Here is a 20,780-nt window from a genome sequence, read left to right as displayed (position 1 = left end):
TAACGTATGATTGATAATGAATGTGTACACACATTCATTGGAAACCAGTATATTCAAATTCATACACTTAAATAGAACAGGAGATATAACACTTCACTGTTTAAAGTGCATTCATTAAATGCAACGAGTATGAGACTTAAAAATTTATAAAAATGAATATTGATGAATTTCAAACAAACGAAAACCATACATAACATTCAGAAAATTAAAAAAACGATTCCTATAAAAGTGACGTGATTTGGGACGAAATGAAAGAATTGGTAGATTCTATGAAATCATTTTATAGGAAGTGTCACAACGAGTAATTTCATCATCTCTCGACCAAAACGCAACAGATAAATTAAAATCAGCGACTGTGTGCTTAGTCGAAACATTTCGTTCTGTATATGGTGCATGCATATTCTGTATGTCGTTGATGCTGGCAACTTGGCTATGTTTCAACACGTTGGGAAGGCAAACGTTAATAAACTAACTACTACATTCTTATTTCAATGCAAATTCGTGTCATAGACATAATAGCAGCAATTTACCTCTTAGCTAAACAGACACAGATAAATTTTCTGGCAAATCCTCAAGCGTTACCTGTTTGATGTATGAGAGATGATAGATTATGATTGCGTTTTTCGTTAAATTAAAAATAAAAGAATTGGACAAGTTTAAATGGCTTTAGTGGACTCTAATTGGGTAATATGATGATAGAGTATTATTTGTCACATTCAGCATTCAGTTGTTACACTCGCACAGTTTGTGTGCGAGTGCCGGCTATTTTTGAAAAATTAGTCTATGTCATTTGATTTCCATATGATGGATTCTTAGAAACGAATAATCGACAGTGTGTGCTATCTAATGTTTCCATTTAGCAAAAACGTTTGCGATTTGCATATTTTGCAAAATTGGCAATTCGAAATTAAAATCAGAAGTACGTAAAAAGCATATGTGTAAATATACATACAGTAAAGTGTAGAGTAAACATTGTTAAGCGGTCGCAATGCACATTGTGTAGCTGAGGTCTTTGTGTATAAAGAAAAATATTCGAGAAAAAAAAATCAAAACCGGATTAGCCCTCCGAACTTCAATGTTCACGAGATGAAACTAATATATAAGCCGAACTGATGTTATGAAGATAGTTGTGCTCTGTTATAATTCTTCAAACAGAAGACTCTCTGGTTTGTGGAACTAACCATCTTCTTTTATCTGAGAATACTTACATTTCTATTTCAATCAGAATAAATATTGAAAATAAATCTTAGATAGAGACTTACCTAATTCAGTCGAAAAATTTTACGCATTTGACTTACCTAAAGTATAGAAAGAAAGAAAAAACAAATTAGTACGAGGTAAATAACCAAATCGACTTACTTCAACCGATAATAATTATTTAAGAAAACAATCATATAACGATTAATGCCAACAATATTGACGTAATTCGCAACTTTTTCGATCTAACACCTTAGTTAATAACAAGAAGAAGCTACCTTGAAATCAAATCTCAATGTGAACTTATGAAAATCAATTCAACTCAAATAAATAGTAGAGGGACATGTCGTCAAAAGAGAAAAGAAAAATGACTTGCGTTTCTACTGTGTCTAAATAGAAGTTGATTATGGGGTTGACTTTAGATATTATTAGTACCCGGACAATAACTAAAATTAGAAATTTTTATATGTTTACCAAAAACCAGAGGTAAAATGTAAATAGAAGAAGAACCCCACAAAGTACAAGTACAAGTGTTGTGCAAGAAAAAATGAAGTACAAGACTTTCTTATGCTCAGCTCAACTATGTAATTGAGTTAATAGTTAAATGCAGAAAAAGGACACGTCATTTTAGCGAATTATAAAAAAATGTTATTTAATCTCTTTAGCTCCGAGTCTAAAGGCCTGAAGATGTCAATAGAAGCTTTTTTTAGATAAACTATTCGATATACATAGCTAAATGAATGACATTTACTTTTTCTTATAATTCGCTAATTCATGTAAGGTGTCTGGTTCTGAAATAAAATTTATATTTTTGCAAAATCTTTGATGAAAATTATAGTAGGTAATCGAATAAACGGATCGCTTTATATGGCAGACCTGTTGATCTGTGGCCTTGAACAATTCTAGTTAGTCTACTAGTGAAACCTCGTACCCCATAATCACGTTTTTGTTGAACACCAGTTAGGAACGCTAGGAACAAAATGCTCCCATACTAATAACAATACATACGTCGATTTTCCAAACGAGACTTTATAAATTTATGTATCTTTTATACCAATCTTCGAATGCTGAACGAAGAAAAAAAAACGAAATAAACATTTCTTTTGTATATAAACGGTTACAAGAAACCGGTTATTTTAATTGAGCATTATATATCATGGTGGTAACCATTTTAATACATAATTGTGCTGTGTGGAAACTGTCTGAGAATTTGAAGATGATTTTGTAATATTGAAAAGTGTGGGTTTTTTTCGCTGTGTGTTTATTTATGTATATATATATATGTGTGTGTGTGTACTTTTTGTTTCTTTGACTTTGACTTTATCGACATTGTTCACCTCCTCTACGTTCATAATAAATGTTTATAGGAATCGTGCGTTTTGATTTCAAGAATCGTACATACAGACAGTACTCTCATTTCATACCGACGACTCTAATAAATTTCCTTTCGATTTCTATACAATTATAAATGTATCAACGAATGCTACGAAACTCGTTCTAGAGAAAAACAAGCATTGTGATTCAATGGCGCACTGTTCTGCACTGTTGTGCAGTTTCATTTTTGATTCACTATATATTATGCAGCGTTGGTTTTTTTTATATCTGCCTTATTGTATGCAGAAGACATCAAGGAAAATGAAAAGACCACTGAGATGACCATATGATAATGTCATCGTCCCGTCAGTAAAATGCAAGACATGAACACAAGACTGGAAAATATTATTGTACAAAGGCATGTTGTTTTATCGTCTTTTAATGATCAAATATTTACGTACATTATCTAGACGACTATGGTTCCATCATCGTCATCAACAACAAAAATATTTTTGTGTAAAGTTTTAAGAGTTTGTTAGGCTATGAATATCCCTACATCTTACCGGTTCGCGCTATATATATATATATAGTCAACCAACTTCTTTTAACATGAAAAAAAATCCGAAAATTTAATCGAAAATTCTTTTGTCATTGTGAGTGCATTCTTCGGGGAATATCAATTAAAATCTATTCCTTCCACAGAGATATTTTTAGCCCCGCGCGAAACGCAGTTAAGATAGCTTTATGTCGCAGAATTTAGTTCTTTGGTCCATCTTAGTATGTGATAATTTGGGCAAATACTTGTTGCTGGGTTTTTAGAATTGATTAATGGAAATAAGGCAATATAAGCAGGGCTTACTTTAGAGAATTTTAATTCTGAAAATTCCGAAAATTCTGAAAAAATTCCGAAAAAGTTCAGAAAAATTCTGAAATAATTTTTCGGAATTTTTCAGAATTTTTTCGGAACTTTTTCAGAATTTTCGGAATTTTCAGAATTAAAATTCTCTAAAGTAAGCCCTGAATATAAGTGCGGTAGGTTCAGGGAGTAACACTGCCTATATCAGAAAGACAAACGCGAAAGTAGTATAAGATTACTTCAGGACACTCGCAGCAAAATAGCCCTGTTAGAAGTCTTTTCGCCTACATTTTTGATGTAATAGTAACAAAATGTACTATTTATTTACGCGAAACGTTCGAAACAGATCGATCTTCAAGACCTGGAAAGTCTATTTCCCCTGGTAGGTGTGAGTCGCATATATAGCTCTGTTACACGGAAACTGTAAACCTGTTCACATGTTTTTACTTTTAGCCTCACTCATAACATCAGTTCAAAAAGACATGCTAATACCAACTAATTATTAATTTTCCAATACTTGAAATTAGCCTGTTCTCAGTCTTCCTTATGATAGACTTTAGGTAGGATAACAGAATGATATCACGAATAACAGTAGATTAATAATCCATGGAAGAGCTGTATCCGAAATTGTTTTCACAATCACGATCAAGAACATTCTCCAAGGTTTGGGTCACATAATGGATAATGTGTGACCGTGGTGGACTTCTAGTTACCACGTCGTTAAAAATATTTTCCGTCTTCTACAAGGCTTTCTAGCTCTGAACAAAAAGCAGCAAAATATTTTTTTTTGGTAAAAACAACTGTAAATTGGAAATATAAATTGAAATGATTCGGAGAGGTTTCCGACATTCACTCTGCAATAAGCCTGAAGCAATGAATTGTACCGCTTTTGTTTAATTATATCATCACAGAAAAAAATGATCCCCACAAATGACTGAAAGAACAGAAAGGAAGACATTTACCGAAAAAAAGCCCCGACAAAATCAAATGATAACATAATTATGAAATATAAAGACTTAAAATCACAATTTCCATTCGGAAACAAATGTTTTTCCTCCATAATAAAGACACATACACATATATCTACGTATATATACTAATTATGTTCAAAAATGTCGTAGGATTTCCACCGACTCATTCAAAATCTCATTTAAGTTTTCCCTTTAATTGTCTTCATTCTGTTATATAAGTACGGGTTTTTTTTCTGCTTCTCCATTCTACTTCTTGCAATCCATTACTAAGAAATAATGAATGAACAAGATGTGACATAATTGTTTTATAATTTATTTTTCTATTTAATTTTGTTTGTATGTTAAAGGCATAGATTGATATTATACTCAAGATAAAATGAAAATCGCTTTAATTACGAAGGTTTTAATTCAATTTTGAAATGGCATAACTGGTAAATTATAATATCCCGATCCACTCGCCTTTTTTTCCACCCCTCAAATTAACATTGTTTCGGGTCTTTACGTAAATCAGTCGATTAATGGACAGTAAATTGATGTATATTCATTTCTCGCAAATAATAATGATCCAATTTGATTTTTTTCCTCCTTCCTTTCGTGATGTTGATTTTTGATAAATGTATTAATAAAATGGGAAAATTAAATGATTTCGATGGTATAATTGGTAATTGCATCTTTTATTTACAGGAGAGACGAAAGAAAAATATTCTGCTCCATTCAACGATTGGATCTGCTTTATCTCCGGCTATGTTGCGCAAATAAGAATATGCCCTTAAAAATTCATAAGTAAACGAGAGAATGATGCTACTACATCCCTTTGATAGAACAATGATATTACAATGTAACATGTGCAATACGTGATTTACTATTCGAAAATGCATTTCTTCTGTGAGAAGGAAAAATCCCCTACAATATTGTCAATAAATGTATAGAAAGTCAAGTCATATATCGACGGTACGAGTTTATACACACATTGTATGTGCTTATGTTCTTTGTGAAATTGTTTTATGTGCGTTTTTTTTGAGCGTCTCATTGTACTTACGGAGAGGAGAGATACCTTTAATTCATAAATATTTCATTTTATTCTGTTTGAATTTCAAAAATTTTATTGAAAAGCTTTCAAAAACATTACAAGATAATAATAATTCTTCACTTTTATATAAAATATTTTAAAATTTAAATGAAAAAGCAATATCTTCTTTGCTTTCATGTTGAATTTATATCTTTGTACGGTGTGTTCTTCAAAAGTTTTTGAAGAGAAAAAGGTCTGCATTGAATATGAGAATACGAGAAACTCCTATACAACCTTCTTCCCATTTTTCCATCTATCTATATAAATCGCACAATTTCCATTTTGGATATTAGATTTTTATAAACAAGAGCCTGAATAAACTATTGTTTTGTCAGATTACTCACGCTGTGCTTTCTATTTCTCAAAGACCTTATTATAATACTCGGGGGACAGATATAAAATGCCTTTTCCTGTAATATTTTAAAAGCAAAATATTAAATTCGATTTGCGTCCAATAAAGCAAGAAGTGAATTTTTTTATCTTTATTTTAAAGAATTTTCTTTTAAGTGCCACTCATATGAATACGTAATGAGACGCGAATTATTGGCACAAAGAGAGCAAAGCATTTTAGCTAAGTCTGATTATTTCAAATCATTTCCTCTATGTTCGACAAACAGTCATATATGATTTATTGTTTGTATTGTTTATTTGTGAAAACACTTAGCGAATTTTAGCAAAATAAACAACGTTACGTAATTGCCAAAATAGGGACTTACTTAAAGTCTGGCTGGCTTTTAGACATCAGCATAAAGTGCCTAAATATAAATTGAATAAAATGTTGCTTATCTTTCTATTAACTTTTAGAGATCGTGCAATGAAAACGTTCACATTTTTTTTCAGTCATCTCCATCTCTCATTCACATATTTTTTGGTACACTACCTCCCTGCATCGAAAAACAAATCTCGATGTCAATGTCTACCAATAAATTTCCAATGAACCAACAAAAAATTCGGTTTGTCGGCCTATATTCGATTACAAGGAAAATTTAAAGGGTCATCAGAAATTTCCATGTACGTCACCTTATATCCAGTCCGTTAATGTATTTCAGGATTTGTAAGCATTCAAATTATACGCAGAAAAAGAAGTTTTTTTTTGGAATTACATGGATTTAGGGCATTCTCTACATCACAATTCTACAGTAACCAGACCAAAACTGTTTAGTTTACATAGGACATTTACAACTAGTAAGCTAGTGAACGGTCAATTGGACAATTGGTGTTGTCATGTTGTCTGAGCTTGTAGAATGTTCGCTTTTTTGATTAATTTATCAAAGGAATTTTACGCTGCAATTTTTTATGCGATTTCTTGAGTGGACGAGAAATTTTGGTTCTCACGCGGATTCAAATGTCTATCATTTGTATTTTTGGTAAAGAAATGTCGGATGGTACAACACAGCTATAGTAAGAATATCAGATAATTTTCAGAGACTTATTTAACTTATTAACTTATTTAAATAAGGAAGAAACGGAAAGAGAGCTCCAGTTTCAGATTATTTTATAAATTTAATGGAAATGGATTTGTACTAATTTCGGGAAAACGAGAGAGGAACAATGAAAACCTAACACGGCATAACGTTTTCGCAAGCAAATAACTTTTATCCACACATTAATAACCATTTTTTTTATTACATCAATAAAAATCGAATCAGAAAGCAATCCCATTCATCATAAATCCAAATTATTTGTGTTTATACGCACATGCAACGTACATCTTTCATTGATATAATAAAAAAAAGTCCTTAATAAATAACTTCTCTATTACGAATTACGATATTCTCAACCCAATGGTTAAAAGGTGTTAAAAAGAGCATAAAAACGTTTATATAATTGATTTACAGCGATTATGGAAGATTTATAGCAGCACATTTTTGCACACCAACAAAAATATCTTTATATTGTTATTATTGATGGCATTTATAAAGATCCCTTCAAGATGAATTCAATTTTTCATTTTATTTCCTCAATGCTATTTTACCCGGTATAAATACATTTATATATAGCATTACACATAGGATAACTAACAGAAGAAACGTAATTTAATTTTTTTTTTGCTTTCGCTCTCTCACTCTCTGTAAATTATATCATTGAGAGGTGGGGGGGGACATTGAAATTATTATTCTTATTTATTTCCATTTAAGATTCTTTTTTTTTATTGAGTTTCATATTTTTTTCTTGTTGCTCATTTTTAATAGGAAAAGGATATTAAATTATATTTTTCTAGAAATTTGAACGAATAAGAAGAGAAAAAAAATATCTCATTTTACATCATACGAAAACGAATGAAAATATAATTTTTCATGCAACAATGCATTTTCTCCATTGAGTGGAACTTTTTTTTCTTCCTTCTGCTTTTTTTTGTTGCTCTGTTGTATTGGCTCGATAAATACGTATTATTATCGTTTCAATTTTTGATATTATTTTGTAGATTAAAGTTGAACTTCTTATGGGCTCAATTTGGTTTCCGACTGAATATACTTCTTTTTTTTCCTGTTCGCTTCACGTCAAGTCACATTACATTTAATATGGATGTCCTATATACACATTGTACAAACCTAATCATATCAGATTCGTGAATGAGATACACATGAACAGAATGTGCAATTTCCGTTCTGGCATAAATCTTCTCAACTATAAAAGGTTTTCGGTATATATTGTGTTATGTGGTACGTCATACGTTAGCTGTGTTATTCATGCGGCCAAAAACGACATTACAGTGAAAAGAAGCAGAGTGAAAATGTAGGAAAAGGTTTACTTTTTATGTCTTGAAGCAACCAGAAACTTTCCTAAAAAAAAAATGAAAAACAAATTTTTGAACGCATTGATTTCTTGTCTTATACATCGATTAGTTGTTAAAAGACTGGTGGTGACAATGAATCCGCAAAACATTTTCAAATAACTTAAATTTAAGAGGGTGAAATAATCAGAGCTTTATTGAAGAAGCAACAACCCCTTTCGTCAAACAAACCACTTGTACGATCCGCGACAAAATATTTTCATCACAAAGTTGTTAGTTAATTAATTTAAGTGAGTTTAAGAAGTATCAGTCCTCAGTCCAATGGCAATGACGTTCCAAAGGCACGAGGACGAGTGAAACACTTATCGGTATACCATCCAAGCCGTCATAAATGTACAATTTATTATATATCTTTTTTTGACGAACCACAATTATACTGATTATTGGATTGTGTTCAGATAATAAAAGCAGCATTACCGCAATAATTTTAAAAATATTCACAATTTTCTATTAAAAATTGTATGGCCAGTTTATCTGCTACTGAATTATTCAAACAACGATCAACACGCAATGACTACCGTTTTATAGCACTAGGTGCTTTGCATCTTCACATTTTCATTGTATCCCCGTAGCACGCACATTGTAAAAAAATATGAATCGAATTTATTATAAAAAAAAGCTACAAAAAAGCTGATCGATTAACACATAGTACATGCATACGTAACCGTGTGGAGTTACAGTAAAAAAAAGAAGTGAATTCATAAATGCCTTAGTATTAGCTGTGGTTCCCATCCTTGTTCTAATTCTATGAAACAGAAATACTAAGAAAGAGATAGCATTAATATAATGTATGGTCTACTCAAACTTACGCCGAGTGGCAATAGTATATTTTGTCACGAGTGATGAAAAGTTGAATTTTTCGGTACTGGTCTTAAGCGGTATGACATGGCATTAGGGAGATTGGGATTGGGAATTTGACGTAAAACTTGAAAATTATAAACTGACTAGACAGTTTGCACAAATGATGTATAATAATTAAGTCAACTTATAAGCTGGAAATTATAAGTAACCTTCCAAAACGTCTTGTATAAAGATGTGAGTGATAATTTTCAACTTATCAGTTGACTTATAAATTATACGTCATTTGCGCTAACTGTCTACTTTCCATGTACATTGTGTGGATAATTTCCGTATAATTTCCATGATCTACGTCAACTTATCATGAAAAGTGAAAATCGAGACCTCCCTATTGTGATGGTGAAATCGTGAATGTTATGCGTTTTTTACGCACCTACGTGACACAATTTTTATTTCCCAAAGCGAACTAATATGCGAATAATAAAGTGTAATGGCAAAAATTCATTAAAATTGATTAAAGTTTCAGAACAGTGGACTGTCGACATGAATCACTGCTACGATAAAAGATAAATATTGAGCTTATTCGGATGTAGTCCGCTCGAAATCATTTTGAATATAATTTAAAAAAAAAGTTTTCCAAAGTTTTCCGTTCTGAAAATATCATACTGAAAGCTGTTGCTTTCGGGTATAATCGTCATGGGTCAAAAATATAATAGCGGCTATGGCAATAAATACCATTTTCAACTTTTTAAATATTATTTAAAAGACTTAGCAAATATCATCATGAGCACTTTAAAATAAATTAAGAAACGTCTCAAATATTTATAGCCGATGCAGTAAAAGCTAAAAGAATTAAGCGAAAAAAAAACTTAACGAGAATTTAAAAAGTCAAAACAATTCATAAAAACACTTGTTGATATGTTTCTCGTGTGGTTGGGAAGTTTGCCAAACAGAATTTTTTTTTTTTTAGTTTTTAAAAAAGATTACTTTTTGAAATTTATTGAAATTCTTGATAATTTATGTTTTATTAAAAATGCAAAAATATTATTTCGAAGCGATACATTTGAATGTTTACGAAATAGAGTCAAATAATTTTCTGTCTTTTAGTTATTATATGTATTTTGCCAAATTAATTGTCATAAATCATAATTTCAAAGTATTACCATTTTATGAATGGGTATGAATGGAAGAACTTATTGAAATTAAAAATAAATGTTTTCAGCAAAAAACATATTCTGTCATCATTTTACTAATTAGCTTTGGAGAAGTATTATAGGAAGAAGAAGAGAAGAAAAAAACCAACGACAACAAACCTCCTCCATCCCACACATGATGTTACAATTGTCAATTTTGATTTGAAAATTCGTTATTCCTTTGGTAATTAAGTACTGACATATGAACAAATCTTTACACTTCACAGAAATACAATCACTTTCATAAATTAAAATTGGACGAATGCCATACAAAATATGCAGTAAAATATGCTCGCACATCTGAACATAGGATGAAAGAAAATTGATTTTTTTTTTCCTCTTCTGTCGTTGGCTTTTATTTTTAAGGCATTCTTCTTCTTCTACTATATCTTAATTTTCTTCACACTGCACGTTTTAACATTTATGCATATTTTAACTCCCATGTTCATCGTAAACAATTTTATGATTGTAACAATACGGCATGTATCGTGGAATGTGAGTACGAATATCATTTTGACTTTTTGTCATCGAGTAAAAAATAGCTTCACTTACATATGCGAACAAATATTCGTTTCGCCTTTCGATGGAATGTTAATTTTTTTTAGCAAGAATCATCGAACGTTCGAGCAAAGGCGGTTAAAACAAAGTATTTAAAAATTAGGTAATTCACAGAGGAAACTTTTTTTTGGGAGTACTTCCCAATTAATACGAATACAGCAATTGGCCACAATTAGCTGTAAAATCTGTTCAGCTATGTGACGTAGCCTATGTCATATCTGTCATCGACATTACCTATAAAAATAGGTGATGAGTTCTAGCTAGGTGATCTTTCCAATCAGAATTTAATCTTAAAACTGATGAAGTAACAGATTTTGAAATCTTACTGACCTGAAGTGGTAGTCTCAATCCGATGAGATTTTCAGCGAAAAAAGCCTAATATTTCGATTGTATCAACGTAAATTAGTTACCATCGTAACAGGTGACAATTAGGATTGCTGTTTTAGAACCTTTGCAATAACTCCAAGTAAAAGGGGAAAGAAATCTTAAATAGCACATCTTGCAATATAAGTTTTAAACAGCGAAGATTGTTTATATTCTATCTATATTTTCTCTTCTATTCTGTTACAATTTTATGGATTTTCACATTATCACTCCTTTAATAGGTTTACCGAACTTTTTGTTCGTGTTTTAAACTTACAAAACTATCATAATAGAAAAGATACAGGAATGTACGACTCTTTTTCCTATCCCTCTAACAAATCTTTCTGCTAAGAAAGAAGTCAATGTGACTGCGTTGCGTATAAAATAAGCTATTTTAATTAAAACACTGCCGATAGTAAAAATAGATTTCTTTTCGATTCTGTGAATAGAAGCCAAATAAACATTTACAACGTTATACTGATGCATCTGGGTTATTTAAAAAAAAAATTGTGGGTAAAAACTTATAACTGTACCATTTTCGAGAGAAAAAAACACACACAACCTCTCTGGTGAGAAATCGATCTTACGGAGGTTTGCGGAACGGTATTTCGTCGAGATTAACAATAGGGTATACTCGCAGGCAAGTCAAATTTATCATGTTTTCTGAGGTAGCGGAGAACAAATTTCGTTTACCAAACGAAGAACTAGATTTCCATGTTCTACTTTTGTTGGACATTCACTCACAATTTGATTTTGAGAGTTAGATTTCTTGTCATTCGTTTTACGACATGGTTTACACAGTAACAGGGAAAAGAGATTAGAGTGTATTGTTGTGAGATAATGAATCGGTCGGAGGACACATGAATCGGTTGCGAAGAAATGAATCGGTTTTGTGACGTTTTCACTAGCACACTCTCAACTATTACAATAGAAAAATGTTTTAAATAACCCAATCACACAAGGTGTGTACTCCCCTAACACCTAACAAAAATATGATGCATTTTTACTCAAGAATGGGAGTCGAGGTTTTGCATCGGTTGTGAATAGAGTTTAACTTTACCACCTCATATTATTGAGTAACTCAATTTATAGTGACGTAAAATTGGCCTAAAAACATCTTTGAGTGCAGTGCACTGCACAGTGCAAATTCCCCGTCACGTTTTTTTTTGCCTCGTAATCGGGTTACATCTGATTGTACATTTTATTTCAATTAAATGCAAAAACGGAAACAGAAAGCAGTAAATAACATAATATCATTACTACTGGAATTGACTTCTGACTATGTCAACAAAAGATCATATTTTCGTTGATAGAATCACTTTTCCTTAACAATAAAATAAATTAAGTTCAAGACTTCCTCAACGACGGTCGGCGAATAAACAATTTAATTGAATTCGTATTCCCCGAACGCATCTGCAATCGCAACTAACGGATAAAAATAAGTAAATACAAAATGAAAATTGGAAATTTCTTCGTTTAGTCATAGACGTGCATAGACTCTTCTATATAGCATATTTGTTGATGCATCTAGACTTCTAGACATTTTATATTTATTGCAAAAATTCATCTAGAAATAATTGAAATACTTTGTTGCTAAACCTATTTGACTTTCTGCATAATTTATTCTGTTCCAACATGCTCTGCGGTAATGTAATATTGACTCAGCTCTAAGAGGTTAAGTATTTTCAGTTAAACGTTTTAAATTATTTGAACTATTTTCCTCACTTCTAAGAGAAAAATATCGCTTAATTGAATGGATTTGTTTACCAACATGAAGTGTTGATTTTGAGATTTAAAGTAGAGTTGATTTTTTATTGAGTTATCTGCATTTGTGTTGGCAGCATATATAAAACAGCTATGCTTACTCTATAAACAATTTAGCGAAAATAAGTCAATTACTATCAGCAATTTCAACCTGCTACACAAGGTAAACAAATTTGATGTATCCGATAGTATCCGTTATCCGATTAAAGGGTTTGTAAGGATTTTATAGGAATGGCATTTTATAGCATTCAAGAAAGAGAGATAGAGAGGAAAAAGCCCTTTGAAAACAAACTTTCACACAAACTATGATTTGTACAATTGAAGCATAAGCCAAAGGTCAGTACTGTATAATCCTGTGCAACAAAAGAATTTAGAAAAACGTGCAAAGCTCATAGTCGACAACTATCTTGTCGATTTAAGTTCAACTTTCGTGTGAAATCTGAAATCTGATACGGGGCGAGGTCGAGGACGTTTACACATGCGAGGGCTTGTGCGAGTATTACTACGAATAGCATACGACATTTTATCACAGAAGCCTAAAGTTAGAATTGTAGCGATATAATTTTTGCTTGAATACGCTTTACATATGCAGCGCACTTAACACCAATACACACACTCTACCTTCACATGCTATAACAGGTAGAAAGTAATGACTAATTTTTTGGGATGCCGTGAGTAAAATACTGTGCAAATATGCTTCTAAGTTGTTATTTTGATGAGGAGGATTGAAGTATTTTCCTTTGGATCGGGCCCTAGCCCCACCCACTGCTGGTTCAAATAAAAATGTGGAAGCACGTACGTAATGTACTGTCACATGTTTGCATTCTGACAAGCAAAATATTTTCACAGCACTGGAGCGTGTCGTGTAATCGATATTTAGGGAGGAAATATGAAAAGTCGGTATTGCGTTAGAAGTATGTGCTAGATCAACTAACAGTACGATTTTCTCATCAAACAACTATTTTCTGAAAAAATCAAAATTAACATGCGAAGACTGGAATATTTTAAGAGATTCTACTCCGTTTATTTGCCCACCGTCCGAACATACCGCCGTGTAAAAATAAATAAAAAGTCAATCATATGACGATCTGTCCAAATGTATCACAAAAATTCATATTTCATGAGAAATTCATTAAAGCATATTCGAGTTCACTGCCCTCAAACTTTTATAATGTGATCGTGGAACCATCACGACAAGTGCACACCGTAGATGTGGTAGAATGGTAGATTCTACACAGCGTTCTGTGAGAAAATTCTGGAATCTGTTCAGAATGAGCATTGAATAAGTATTGGGTTGGGGGTTTCTCTTCCGATTATATTTGATCCGTTCAACAGTATTTAGCCTATCGTCTCAGTAGAAATAAAATTTAAATTTTTGTGTGTATCACAATTAAGTATAAAGAATATGTTAATACTGAATTATTTATTGTAAAAAAAAAACCGTTTGTATATAAAGATTGTCTTCGTTTTTTTTTTCATTTCCAAGTTTTAAATATAAACTTCAAAATGACATCATTTGCGAACCTTGGAATGTTTATTTAATGAAAAAAATATATAAAAAACAATTTTAGCCGTTTATTATTTATATGCAAATTTAATTTTAAAAAAAATTATCTGAAACATGAAATGCCAAGGCATATTGGATGAATCTCGCCATGGTACAGTACAAATTGACAACGAATTCGATACCAACGAAAAAAACTTATACGTGTGGTCATATGAATATATGGATAAATAGATGACCTAGGCCAAATTTATTTCACATTGAAAAATGTTTAAAAATACCAAAAGGTGTTAACAGAAATACCTATGAGCTACACCAAAATTTATACGAAAAAAATAAAATAAATTAAGACGCTCCAACTTACCCAAAAAGAATTAATAGCACATAAAATGTGCGTTTACAGTCCAATAAAATTGATATTAATGTGAAACTCTGTATATAAAATATGGAATCCTTTTGCAAATCCTTTACAATGTAATTGAATATTATAGCTGCACCAAGGTATTGATACTCGTAATCTTTATCGTTCTTCTTCCTTTTCTTCTTCACTCCTAATTTTTTGTTTTTTTTTTAGTTTTTTGTAGTCACTTAGTTAACTGTTACAGTGTACAGATTTGTGTCTCTTTTTTCCACTGATTCTTCACTTATTATTTGATTATATTTTACCTACAGCAGAGAAAAGGGTTTAACTTAAAGTTTATGGTGACTGAAGAAGAATATATTTCGCATTTGAATCGTTCGAAATTAAAATATTAGTTAGACATCGCTCACTTCTCGATGATTCTCTACTTCTATGACACACCACAACTTTAACCGAAATGTTACCTTAAACGAAACTAAAATTGCTTATACGAAGCTGAAATGACTAAGAGATTTCCATTTCGAGTGAGGTGAAATGAATTACTGGAGCGCATTGTTCATGTCAACATTTAAATTAGATTGCGCTGCTTCACCCGAATATCTTTACTAGTGGCATTCATAGATCTAACGGGGAATCTTTTGCAGAATTAAATGCAACAATTTTTGTTTCAATTCCAACAGCACTATTCATTTTACTCTATCTTCATTATTGAGAATTGTAGTTTTTTTTCCGTTCCAGCTGGTTTATAGACACACACTGCACAGCACACTACTTTGTCTATGTATAAAGCAAACAAACCAAAAACGCGCAGAGTACGTTGACGTCATCTTAAATGATCTATGTGCACACATATCACACATATGTAGCAAACAACCTATTTAGCTTATGTTTTGAGGTTTTGACTTACTATAGAAGAAGAGTATGTTTGTCGTTCATCTGGTGAATTCAGCTGTAGCAAAACACTGCACATTCTAAATCATTTACCACTGTATGTAGCTCAAACATTCAGGAAGACTCACTCTCGACATTTTGATACAAAAAGAAGACCGCTAATTAATCGAAATAGGAGGGGAAGTTAAAATGACAAAAGGAATTAATCTCTGTACTACACACGTAAGATGAACGAATTACAATCAAGCTTTCAAACTATTATAAAAGGATTTAAAAATTAATTGGAGAATCTGCCATTGTAGTTTGCAAAACGGTAACAACTTTTCTCGGTTAAACGAACTGTTTTGCAAAATACTTCATTCATCTTACATTGGGTTGTAGTTGGTGAAAACAAATCTTTATCTCTGTTGGAATAACACCAGCGCAGAATGGAAAATATCTTTGAGATTGGTTTTGTGCATGAAATTTTCGTATTATAATTGCCGTTTGATCTTAAATAAATCCAAAACATTGAATCTTCTAGTTTGCAAATTTTCCGACATTATCTTCAACAATGAATAAATATTTTGTTTTATTGTGGAACAACCGACACAGACAACAAAGAATCAAGCTCCACAACGAACGGTCCATCAAATATTCAAATACAAAAAAAAATATTTCTTTTTCTGACTCGAAATATAATCGCAGCCCATCCACACATAACACACACATACACAACAAAAAAAAAATTATTATTTTATGGATATGCAAAATATCTCTACGTTTTTATTATTTCCATTTTGCTTTGTGTGTGATGCGAACCTAACATATGACAAAATAATTCCCATGCGATTAAAATAAATTGAAACCACCCCAATTATTAAAATTTGAATTGCAAAAACTTTTGTTAACCGGTATTATCAATGCAGAAAAAAAGTGTTACAGAAGGTGTCAAATAAAATAGGTTTTGATGGCATGAGAGCTTTCTGTTATTGAGAAATGGGTTTGGTGTAATGACAGTGCTGGATGCTTTTGCTTATTTTTTTGCTTCTTTAGGATTAAAAAAAAAGAATTTGCGTAATTAATGTCGCAGAAGGTTTTCAATGGAACTCGTACAATCAATCATTTAAAAATGTCAAATGATGAACAAGACGACATTTGAATGAGAACCATATTTCAGACAATGTTTCTGGAAATTTATGCGCAAATTTTTAGGCAACACTTTTATTGAATTAATTGATGGAATTACAGTCCACAAATCGTAAATTAATTCTCTTATATGCATAACTAGCATCAGCTGCTTTTGCTCCAGGTTGTCAACATTGTGGCGTTTGTTCAATTTGCGTTTATCAATTTTATTTAAGAGGTATTGTGATCAGTACAAATCGATAAATGCAGATTGTACAAACAATGTTATAATGCTGCCTGAAGCTGAATAGAAATGGTAGAAACTGTTACTCAATTTTTAGCAATTAAATTACGAAACAGCAAACCCCCTTTTTCGGTATAATATGCACGTATGTGTTCTTTATATGCCGTCATAAGAATCAAATTCAATTTCTATTCTCTTTAGGCTGCGTAAATTATTACAACAAAACCGCATGTAATTGGAGTATATAATTGGCGTACTTTAGTCTAAAATTGCGTTCATTTACGATATGAACATCACTGTATATATATATATATATATATATATATATATATATATATATGGCACAATGTGGTAAAACCAATGAAATTATTATGTCACTCTTTTAACCCCATTTATAAATCTGCCACGTATAAGCGTTTTGTGTACAAAACGGCAAGGCATGAGAAATCGGAGATATGGTTTATAATTAAAACGAGTTTATAATTAATATTGTCTCAGATGTATGCTCCATTCGCAGTAAATACGTAAGATGATTTAATGGCACAATTTTCTCTTTTTTCTGTATTTTGGAAAAGGGTTATATCATCAGCAAACCCATAAACGTTACTTAAGATTGGATGGGAAAAGTAACGAGATTCATGTTTCACATGACAATTAATAATTATCGTAACCACGGTTTCAACGAGAGAGCGAGAAAAAATGGGGTTGAAAAAATATGTATACAATCGGCATGAATCTAACGAGTGCTACAGGTGAACTGAATATTTTCCAATGAAATAAGTTTTCCTTTTTCGTTAATGATTGTCGTCATGCTGTATGCGCTATAATGACATATAATGTAGAAGCCTAGCTCGGGCTTTATATGTTGCTGGAGCCAAAAAAAAATCGGATGGAGTGTTTTGTTCATAAAATAGTATTGCCAAACTTTTGTTACTTATGCAATTAATGGATCAGGAAGTTATTATAATACATAATTAAACAAAAACTCATTTAAATTGGGTGACAATTTGTTTTCATGCCACCACAAAATGTACGTCCACCAAAATGAAAAATAAAAGGACAAAAGTACACTTCACATATATTCACCTCGATATTCACAACAAAACCACAGACACACACACAAAAAACGTTATTTATACCGCCCCGATTTTCGAACGACACAACCAGAAGCATTCAACAATATTGTTCGACAAATTTAATTTAATTAAGCAACACGAACTTCATTTATAGTGTCTGAACGTTCATTACACCCAAAAACACACTAATTTTCATATTACAAAATTATTGATTTTTTTAGTTGAATATAACTTGAGTTGAGTTGGTTGTTTTATCAGCCACATGTGGTTTTCTATTAATATTAATTATTTATTTTTTCATATTCACATAGCACACAAACGTACAACAGTGGAGAGTAAATAATGAAGTCATGTTATGAGTCAGTCACATATGTGTGCTTCGCACAAATAAGTTTCAGTGATTTGTTTGAAATCAATTTTCTACTCATTCTGCAGCAGTTTTTACTTTGGGAAATAATTGGCAGTCTAAGAAAATTGGTAACAAAAAGCGCAACGTAAAAATACACGCAGGGAGACAGAGAGAGAGAGAGAGAGAGAGAGAGAGAGAGAGACAGAACCTCATTATAACTAAAACAACGATTTAAGTTTTATATATCTATAGATAATTAATCATAATATTTGTATAGGTAGACTATCCAAGATTGGTATTATAGGTCAAACTTTTTTTTAACAAAAAATATTGAGTGTGAAAAGTTTTGAAAGATTTGAATAAATTGAACAATGTCGGAAAACTCGGTAAGTTCAGCACTATTTTACAGTATCGCGTGAATATTGAATATCTGTAGACTGGAACGACCAAGCATAAACGAAGTGTATATAAGAATGGCTCAACACAAACTGTAAACTGAATTTAGTTTTACTGTGAAAGTGCTTATAGACTGAGAGCTTGTCTGTCCGTCCCCTAAACCGACGGTGATACATGGAAGAAAATCCCAGCTGTATTGCCAGGACAGATCTTTCGATAAAAGTTGCTTCTTCAAGTTGCACTCTTCACTTCGTCAAATAGTAGGTATACATTGACACCCGTCAAAAACGACAGTCGTAGTTCAAATGTTTATGGTGATTGACAACTACAATGTGACAGATTGTGATGTTGGTGGCAATGTCAGTGAGATTTTTCTGAGGCAGTTTCTGCTACTGCCAAAATAAATGGCAAAACCATTACGACCTGGATTACAACACTTTCTCGCACTTGTACCGAAGTGGTGACAAACTTTTCCGCACCAGTATCGAAATGAATGATATGTGTGTTGATTCCGTCTCAGTTTTATTTTTAATTATTTTGGCGTTTGCTTAGTGTAGTTACCAAAAGGGCAAAAGCATCGTACGCACCTCGTGTTTTTTGGAACACTCGATAATATTTTTCCTAACGCATGCTAATAGGCTTTTTTTTAGCGAATGAGAGGTTTCCAGCACCAGCCGGAGTGTGTCGGAAATGAGCGACGAAGTCACGATATTTCGACATTCGATACTCGCTTCAATCGAATGGCAAGCTTGAGATGTGCTACAAACATCGACTCTGTGCAAGCCGGTGCACAGTATACTATTTTCGTATCGAATGTACAATAAGTTGGCCTTATATGCGCGTAGACTCTCGGTCTATTATAATAGTTCTAAATTCTGATGGAATTGGATGAATTTAAAAAAAAGTAAAGATTGGCCTTTCTAGTAATGCTGGCAGAACCAATCAATTCATAAATAAAAAGTTATGTTGATTTAACTCTGCCTGAGTCAATAAATGGTTTTATGGATAAAGAAATAATTTATTTTACGGACATTTGAAATATCTAATACATTTGGCTTCGCTTAGTAAGCTTTATTTCTAAAACAGCTAACGAAAACACAATATAATTGAAATGCTAAGCGCCATGTCCTAATCTCTGGAAGAAGAGAGAGAGAAGGAAAAAAATAAAATAAAATTTATTTCGTCGTTAACATCAAAAACTTAAAAGATATAAATACAAAATAGTTTTCCATCTGCTAAATTTTCCTCTAAATAAAATCAATTTTTTATTTATACAAACCGGAGCTGATGTTTAGGTTTATTTTATTTGTTTATTCCAAACACGTGACTATTTTCGAACATATTATATAGATTTTATACGCACCAGAGACGCATACAATATTTTGGAAGAGTGTTACTCTTGTAACTTTCCGTCCGTGAAAATCAGATAGTGAATTTTCGAATCTAATTGACTAATGTTTACAGAAGAAAAAGTTTAGAGAAAAATTCTTCGTTTGGAGAAAAAAAAATTAGTTTAAAATGTATGTGAAACGTAAATACTAAATTCGGATTCGTTCATGGAAAATGGCAACGTCGAAAAGGACTAACAGAAAACGGCAACACTATACATAATATCGAAACTATCTAAAGAATTATCTTTTCAATTTATGATATTTCAATTGTGCTAAAGTCACTTCTTTGTAACCATTTTGAAAATTTCATTTCACTTTTCCCCCCATCACATGCAAAAATATAATATGCACATTACAAAATAGCAAGGAGCAATGAAAAATCCACTGCGAATGTTATTTATAAAATGTGTTGGAAAATTGCATTCTGGCAACTGAAAAGACAAGTGAAAATGTGGTGTTATGGTGGGTGACGTGACTGGGTGTTATGCCGTGTATATGTATATATTTACACTATTGTTGTAAATAAAATGGAAATAATTTAGTTGGCAGACGGTAGCTCAAAAGGTTGAAAAGAACAATAAATT

General features: G+C 31.8%; 1 protein-coding gene across 5 annotated transcripts in view; it reads right to left on the bottom strand.

Annotated features, from left to right (window-relative positions):
• Nucleotides 1–20,780, bottom strand: part of LOC119069202 (polypyrimidine tract-binding protein 1) — a 231,769-nt gene that overhangs the window by 140,522 nt on the left and 70,467 nt on the right. For 2 of the 5 annotated variants that reach the window (XM_037173169.1, XM_037173170.1), the window contains exon 2: nt 14,746–15,047. The exons of the other annotated variants lie outside the window; for them this stretch is intronic. The gene's annotated coding sequence lies outside the window, so the exon portion shown is untranslated. The remainder of the gene's footprint in view (nt 1–14,745; nt 15,048–20,780) is intronic. 5 annotated transcript variants of the gene reach the window in all.

This window comes from Bradysia coprophila (genome assembly GCF_014529535.1).
Source record: "Bradysia coprophila strain Holo2 chromosome X unlocalized genomic scaffold, BU_Bcop_v1 contig_26, whole genome shotgun sequence".
In the NCBI taxonomy this organism is placed as follows: Eukaryota; Metazoa; Arthropoda; class Insecta; order Diptera; family Sciaridae; genus Bradysia; species Bradysia coprophila.
The sequence above is the reverse complement of the archived record's forward strand: the minus strand, read 5'-3'. Positions and strand labels throughout refer to the sequence as shown.